Here is a 9210-nt window from a genome sequence, read left to right as displayed (position 1 = left end):
GTAGTCAGAGAAAGACTGAGCCATGATATAGCTGAGAAAAACTTTGTTAGATTAAAAGTCACACCTTCAACATTGTCATTTGTCAAACCCATTGAGCTGATGGATTTCTGAACATTACTGGAAACATTCTAATAAAACATAATTTTTGAAAATAATGTCATCTAAAATTCTTAAATAATTAAGAATATTATTTAAAAATGTAAGATGTTAATACTTATTTCTCATACTTGTAAAATCTCCATTGAAAGTAATAAAAATGCCATGTGATTCGACATCCTTCTGGGATCTCAATTATCATAGAAATCTACAACAAATTCAGTTCACTCCTTGTGATAACAAAAGTGACTCAGAGTACTGGATACAGTAAAGGCTATGGGGCTTACAACATCTCAGATGTCATACCATAGGCTTGATTTCCAGAACTAGTTGTACCTTTACCAAGCTGCTCCAGAATGGTTGCATCACTGTCTGACAAGGTGGAAAATTGCTTAGGTCTGCCTTGTTCGGAAAAGGCAGGACAGATCCAAACCAGCTAATTAACAGTTAATCAGTCTAATCTCAGCCATCCAAGTGACGGAACATGTTGTCAACACCGTCATTGAGCATCACTTACTCACCAAACAAGCTAGAGATTGGACTCTAACCTAGGCTGGGTCCAAAATTGGATAAATAAAGGGTTAATTTCACAGGTGAAGTAAGAATGATTACCCTTGATAGCAAGGTGTCCCTGTCTAGATAAAGTTAATGAATATCAAGGGGTAAGGTTTCAATGGCTAGTCGAACAACACACAGAAGAAAATGGTGATGCTTGTTAGTGCAAACAACGTATGTGCTGGGAAATCAGAGCCAGTTCACATCCAGCAATGGAGCATTTTGAAAGAGTTTCTGGCTGAAATCTGTGAATAAGTTTGGGACTTCCAAATTTGACTGCACATGTGCCAAATTCCTGGACTTGCTTGCATTTATCAGCAAGATTTATCCTCATGTAATTTAAATTATTGGTATAAATTTATATTAAAACAGTGACAGTTTATGACAGTTTTTTGTCAATCAGAACTCTTCAAGAATTAAATTTGGAAAATAAATATGATGTTGAACTGCTGTGAATTGGAATAATTTTCCTAGATATTGCAAAACTAATTGACTGTTGTTATTTTACAGTCAAGAGTTAAAATGGGAAAACAAAGATAATGTTGAACTGCTGCGAATCAGATCTGCCTTACTGGACTTTTCGAGACCCCATTGACAGGCATTTGTGCCTTGATTTTATAATTCAAGGAAGGTAGATGTGTAACGATGCTTCAGGCAAACGGACCCAGGTGCAGAGTAAGCTAAGGACTCACTAGTAAAAATTAATAAAGAAGATTTATTCAGAGAATAATACAGGGAATAATCAAGTTAAGAGCACACAGAACTCAAAACCAGGACTCAGTGATCAGTGCTGGTCCAGAATAACCTTAAATAGAACATAAAACACAGGAAACCCTGGTGGGTTGAAATCAAAAACTAATCACTTAAGAATGAAAAGCACATGGAAATGGCATTCACATAATGACTATCACAAAAATCACAGTGACAGTTTAATGATAAAAGTAGTTTATTTAACAACTCCAATAACTCAAATAAATGACATTCAGGTGTGTCGAGACCTGCAACTACCCCAGTGAACGGAAGGGATCCTGACAAGAAGAAATATATTTTAAAAATCATACATTAAAGGTAATGTGTTTTCTTTGGCTTAGCTTTTGTAGTTATGGTGAGACAAACAGCACCTGTAATGGAACCTGATTTAACTGGAAAGTCATTTCAGAATCTCAGCCCCTGTTTTGAATCTGGGATATATATGATCGGGTAAATCAGTGATGTGTGTCTTTAACAAATCGATTTATAGAACTTTGATGTGTCATGCAGCATCTGAACCAGTAAGTCAATATTAGTTCAGTACCAAATGGTGTACAGAATATCGGAACATTAAGTGGAGAAATAGATAATTGGAATTGGGCAGAGAGAGGTAAAAGAACAAAAAAGGTGTTAAATACATCAACAAAATTACTTTCAAATCTCCAACATTAAAGTAATTCAGAAGGGTTAAGGAGCTATTTTCCTAAATGTTAATTTTTAATGTTGGGGAAGTTATTTTGCAGCGATGGCACATTAATAAGCATGAAGTAACTTTTCTAGTGCATCCACTGGGTACCTTTTACATGACAAATAAGAGAAAATCCGCAGATGCTGGAAATCCAAGCAACACGCACGACACCTTTTATATGAGTATAGCATTTCCTGCTTTTCCATGTATTTTTTAAAATGTAGATTCAATCCAATCTGAGTCTCTAATAAAATGGTTGCACTATTATTTTAAATGCAAACTCAAGCTTACTATTTCTTGCCTGTACCATATTACATGCTTTAGACTACTCATAGTAAAAAAATATTTTACATTACAAAGAGATCAAAGACCCTTGTCAGTGCCCTGAGATCACTAAGACTGCCCCTGGAGCTCCAGTCTAAAATGATTTGGACACGTATTCCCCTCCAAGTTGAAGAACACAGCACATGAATTATCAATTCTTGCTGCAGGGCATCTATTGGAAAAAATCATGTATATTCTATTTAAGAAGTGAGCTTGATGAGTATTGCTAATAACGTTGGAAAATGCAACACCAGTGAGAGGTGATGGGTCAGTTGAAGATCACAAATGCTTGCATCCATTCTTAATCTGAGTGCCGAAATGGCCACCTGTTGAGAAGATGACTCAACTTAGATACCAATGCATTGAAAAGAGTACTGAAAGAAAGGAGAAGTGTGCCTGATTATAATTATGTCACTCAAAAAATTATCCCAAAACATCTTCACAGATAACAACTTAGATCTCTGGAGTCTAAAGATGTATTTGTTTTTACTATTTGAATGCTGACAAGGGATTTATTGGGGAACGGACAATGAGTTGGATGATCAGCATACCTGAGGCTGCAGCAGGACAAAAGCTCCAGAGTTGCATATGTGGCTGGGCAAAGGTTACTTCCACTACAGGCCTGAAAATACATCAGGGCAGGAAAGGATGCCTGAAGAAGGGGCAACAGGGACCTCGCATTGACAGCTACTTTTTGAGAAGCAGGTCGAGTCAGTCAACTTAAGTTCAGCAGCAGGACAAAACCCAAAGCGTGCAGAAAATCAATACCCCTGTCCCAGCGGAGGAAGAACAAGGCACAGGAGAGCAACCCGAACCCAGCCCATTATGACCTGCAATGGAAAAGAAGATCCAGGGAGAAAGCCATTGATGAAGTGGCCAAAATCCTGCGAGAAGACAATGTGGGTGGAGGTCAATACTGACCTCTCCAACATCTTAGAGACGCTCAGAGGCACCACCATGAAGTTGGAAAGAGTGGGGGAATTAATCTATAGCTATAGAGTGGAACGTTTTGGAGTGGTAAAGAGGAAGAGAACTACATTGACGATCCCCACTAAGTCCAGGAGGCACAAGGAAATAGATCGTCTAGTCAGAGAGAGGAGGCAGCTGAAGAAACAATGGAGGAAGGCCACAGAGGAGGAGAAGGAAGGCATAAACCTGTTGCAAGCAGGCATATGGAGCAGGCTTGCAACACTGAGGAGAGCTGAGAACCTGGTAAGGAAGCGCAGGAAGAAGGAGCGAACAAGATGTCAAAGATATATAAAGATCTCTTCAAGTTTGTGAAGGGTCTCTTTACAGGGGAGAAGAGTGGAAGTCACTCAGCATCAAAGGCAGAACTGGAAAAACACCTGGAAAAGTTATACACAGACCACCGATGCCATGAAGAGATCACCCTCCCACCTGGCATGCCACCAATCCATTCACCGGAACACCAACTAGATCACCTAGATGGAGTGAGGTGGAGAACATTGTGCATAGAGCAAGGGCCGCATCAGCCCCAGGTCCCAATGGAGTGCCACACAGACTCTACAAAAATGCACCAGGTGTCCTGCGGTTCCTCTGGAGGCTCATGAAGGTGGTATGGCATAAACAGGAGATACCAACATCCTGGCAGAGAGCCAGAGGAACCCTGATCCCAAAGGAAAGGGTTCATCAGAAATCGGCCAGTTCCACCAGATTAGTCTCCTAAATGTCGAGGGCAAAATCTTCTTCAGTGTGGTGGCTCATAGGCTGTCAAGATATCTGCAAAGAAACCATCTGATTGATACATCAATCCAGAAAGCAGGGATCTCGGGCTTCTCTGGCTGTCTGGAACACACTTGCACCATCTGGCATCAGATGCAGGTCACCAAGAAGGAGGGAACAGATCTTCACGCGGTGTTCCTGGACCTCACCAATGCCTTCAGCTCAGTCCCTCATAACCTCCTCTGGACAGCTTTTGACTTCTTCAGGGTCCCAGTGGCCCTCACAAGCCTCATTAAGGCCCACTTCTAGGACGTGCAGCTATGTTTGACAACAGCAGATTACACCACAGTGTGGCAACATCTGGAAGTGGGAATCATGGCCGGTTGTACCATCTCCCTGCTAGCCTTCCCCATGGCCATGTTGGTGGTCGATGGCAGATATCCCACCCTGCAAAAACTCATTTCAAGGAGGTAGCACCATCAATTTGTGGGAGACTCCTGGAACTTCTGAGAGAGGTGGGATGTCTGCAATAGAGTAGCTCCTTAGCAGCTAGCCAGCTAGTTTAAATAACGTTAGCTATGCTAATGAATGAATGACACCTGTTAAGCTCACCTCATCATGTCTTTTACAGTCTTAACCCATCAGGGGCAATAGAAAAGTCACTGTTGCAAACAGTGCAGCGAGCAACACTGTCATTATTTTTGACTCCTATTAGGCAGGGGTACACTTTAGTATAGTCTGGGGTGAAGTACATTTTATATTTTCTTTTTTTGGAACACTCTGCCATGGCACTCTCTCTCTCTCTCTCTTTCTCTCGCGCTCTCTCTTGCTCTCTCTCTCTCTCTCTCGGTCTTGCGGTCTCAAAAAAATCGATTTCCGGGATATTGTACATAATTTGCGGGCATCAGGGAGCCACTATCAATATGCCGGAGACTCCCGGAACTTCCGGGAGAGGTAGGATGTCTGCGATTGGTGGTTGGAGGACAGCGCATAAGACCTGGCCTGAGGCTGCGGCCTATCAGAGCATACATGGATGATCTCACAACACTCACCACAAGCAAGGCTTGTACTGTACGCCTGTTGAGAAGGCTTCAAGAGAATATCGAGCAGCTTTGGCTGAAGATCAAGCTGAGCAAGTCCAGAAGCATCTCTATCGTCAAGGGGAATCTGGTAGACCAACGCTTCTACATGGGCGATGAGAGAATTCCAACAGTCTTCAAGAAGCCTGTGAAGAGCCTAGGTCGGTGGTATAATGCATCCCTCAAAGGCACAGAGCAGGTAGATCAGTTCAGGAAGGATGCCGTCAGTGGCCTCGACAGCATCGACAGAACCACACTCCCTGGCAAGTTGAAGCTCTGGTGTAAGTAATTTGGGCTCCTTCCACGCGTCATGTGGTCACTAACCCTGTATGAAGTTCCAATCTCGAAGGTGGAAAAGCTGGAGCGACTGATCAGCTCATACGTAAGGAAGCGGCTTGATCTTCCCAGGTGCCTCAGCAGCATAGGGCTCTACGGCAAGGGAGTCCCAGAGCTACCCACTTCCAGTCTTTCAGAGGAGTACAAGTGCGCCAGAGTGAGATGGGAGATGATGTTAACAGAGGTGATTGATCCACTTGTAGCACAAGCTGCCCACATCCTGGATACTGGGAGGAAATGGACTCCATCAGAAGCAACCGAGTAAGCAAAGGCAGCACTCGAGCACAGGAACATCGTGGGCCGAGTGCAGCAAGGCAGGAGCGGTCTTGGCCTTGGGGACAGTACACCAGCCTGGAACAAGGCCGCTCCGTCTCAGAGATGCAGGCTTGTGACGCAGGAGAAATGTCAGCAGGAGGAGGCAGCAAGGTGCGCAAAGGCCGTCACTCAGGCAAGGCAAGGATAATGGATGAGATGGGAGGGAGTGGAGAAAAGAAAGATCTCCTGGAAGAAGCTGTGGGAGATGGGGACATTCAGAGCGAGCTTCACCATCAGGGCTGCCTACGATGTCTTGCCGTCTCCCATGAATCTCAGCCAGTGGTATGAAGAGGACCCCACATGCTGCCTCTGCCCAACTTTAACGACACTAAAACACATTCTGGTGGGCTGCAAGACCAGCCTGCAGTGCTGGGAAGTTGGCGGACGAGCATCAATGCTCTCCCTCCTCTTTCATCCTGCTGGCCGTTAGCAGCATTTGTCCGGGAAGGTGAGGGTCAAGCCAGACTCGACACATTGAGACCAGACACCGGGTGGCTAGGCGGGGTACGTGATTGGAAGATGGTGGCAGACTTAGACCAGAGGCTCTGCTTCCCAACTGAAATTGCAGAAACCAACCTCAGACCAGACCTTGTGCTATGGTCGGCCTCACTCCATCTCATTTACATCATCGAGCTTACAGTGCCCTGGGAGGATGCAGTGGAGGAGGCCTATGAGCGCAAGAAGCTGAGGTATGCTGAGCTTGCAGCCGATGCGCAACAACTGGAAAGGCTGGAAAGCAAGAGTCCGACCGGTCGAAGTAGGCTGCAGAGGATTTGTAGCCACATCAACATCAAAGCTACTCCGGGAGCTGGGAGTGCAAGGGAAGACACACCAACAAGCAGTCAAAGACCTCTCTAGAGCTGCTGAAAAGAGTAGTCAGTGACTCTGGATGAAGAGAAAGGATTCCATCTGGGCCCCCAAGTGAGTGAAAGGCATCTAGGGGGTGAACCCAGGATGCCACGATTCACTGCTGAACCCTCCGGAGGTGTTGTGGGCCTATCAGCAAAACACTGAGGAAAGAGGGCGCCCACTTGATAACCCAGAAGATGCCATTGCTCACTTGGCCACCCCACAGAGTCCAGGCAGCATGTCTCAGGGGTGCAAATAAGGGATATTAACATCTAGTCCTACAAAACATACCTGCTGGCCTAGCAATTCCACTGGAAGTTGTAGCAGCAACAAAACGATGGCTGTTCTGGTCATGGATCTGTTGCTGCAGATTTCTGTCACTGAGAATGAAAGTACAGTAAATGCCAGTTTGCCAACAACATGTCCCATCACTTTGATTGAGAATAGTCTGACTGATAATTATCTGGATTGGGGTTGTTCTGCTTTTGGTGAACATAACTGGACAATTTTCCATATTGTTGAATAGATGCCTGTGTTGTAAAAATGCATGAATAACTTGGCTGGTGATGTATCTAGCTTTGGAAACAAACATCTTGCCATGTCACTTTATGTCTAGATAATTATTTTGCTTTCATATTGTTAAATCATTTGGTAAACAAAGCTTCAGCCTGTCTACATCATGACAAGCTCTAGTAATAAGCTCTCAGTAACTCTAAATCCTGTCTGCCTGACAATCACCAGGAATTACCTTATGTCAAATGTAAGTTTCTATTTGCATTTTCTTATAGGGAAAGCTTTCAGGCTTCTCAAAATTGGAGAATTCATAACTCAAAAATACATCCCAATTTTATATGCAACCTTGACAGTAAAGGCATTAGCAGTCAGGAGCCAGCTAATTTTACCACTCCTAGCCCAGGGATATCAGAACCCATGTCAGATTCAGCTACAGAATCAGCTGACTCTGTACAGAGCAGACACGATGCAGACAATTCCAGCTCCTGTGTTGTTTAACCACACCGAGCACTGCATTTAACACCGAACCATCAACACAGCTTAATGATTTACTTTCATTCCTGGCACACGATTTGAATTGTACTGAATTTTGCTTGCCATGGTATCTTGCATGTGAATTAACAAGCAGTGGGATTGTTCTAGATAAGCTCTATATTTTTAATTTTAGTTATATAATGACATTAGGATAGGGTTTCAGAGTTGTGCTGAAGAATAAGGTCACCTTCATGCTGTTCCAGTGAATTCTGCAGTAAGTCATACTTGACTCAGCTAATTATTATGCATGATGAATATTCTCAGTCTCCAACCAGCTAATGGCTGGATCATTATTCTTTTACAGAGAAGAGCTGGGTTTCCACTTATTGAAGATGCTGAAGTCCAAGGTAAGATAGTCCACTCTTCCAGAAGCAGTAATCACCATGAGGATATGAGGATATATGACCATTCCACTCCCCATTTCTGTTTGACAATCTGGTCCAAGAAAGATTAAGTATTTACCAAGGATATATATTTTTAGGCAGCAGTTCTGTTGGCTGGAGCATTTTTTAAATTTGAATTTAGAATCATACGGATTTTGAGGAACTGAAACTGTACAGAAATCATTGTTCCAAGATGAATGTTTGATTTAATGTGTTTCATAAGGTATTTTTTGAATTTAGTATACACTAAATGGATAATATAATGAGAAAATCTTTTCATGTTCAATAAATTGAATAAATTAGATAGGTTTTGTACTCTTGCCAAAATTTTTCAAATTCATTTTTGGGATGTTCAATCTGTTATTAGTCTAGAAATAAGAGTGCCAAATATATTCATTTAAATTGATATAATGCACATATATCATAAATATTGTTTTTTTGTTAATTTATTTTTCCCTTTCTAAATTATTCATTTTATCTTCATGATGGCCTCATTTTCTAGGTGAGGTAACAACAGTAATAGCTGAGGGTGGAAAGTTTTATTGTGAAGATCTGCTGCCATATGTGAGAGGTACAGAGGTTTCATTAATGTCACCCACTTCTAATATGTTGCAAGAGCAATATTTAAAATATTTATTATTTTTAGTGGAAGCAGCCTGGTTCAGACTTGTAGTCTTTGATTCCACCTAAAAACAAACTTACGGCATAGTTATATAGCAAGGCCATTGACCAAGCCACCTCTGCCAGCAACAAAAGTTCTTTCAGCAGAACAGATCTAGGTGCAACTAATTCACTCAGCTGCAGCTGGGGCTATCATTCACTGAAGCCAATTGCTTACTCTTTAAGTTTAGAAATGAAACAATAAAATTGAACTCCAGCTACGAGTTACAAGGCAAAGTTTTTGTCACTTTCTTACTCATAAATTAGTCTGGCTAAGCATAGTCACTTTTGTACTTGGACACGATACCAAAACTTATGCAACTGTGGTTATAAAGAAGGCCACTGTTGAAAATAAGGGACTGCTCATTTAAAACAGGTGAGGTAGAATGATATTTCTACATGAGGTCTTAAGTCTTTGGAACTGTCTTCCTCAAAGGGCAATAGA

This window comes from Mobula birostris, chromosome 1 (genome assembly GCF_030028105.1).
Source record: "Mobula birostris isolate sMobBir1 chromosome 1, sMobBir1.hap1, whole genome shotgun sequence".
Taxonomy (NCBI): domain Eukaryota; kingdom Metazoa; phylum Chordata; class Chondrichthyes; order Myliobatiformes; family Myliobatidae; genus Mobula; species Mobula birostris.
This window is presented reverse-complemented; position numbering follows the sequence as displayed.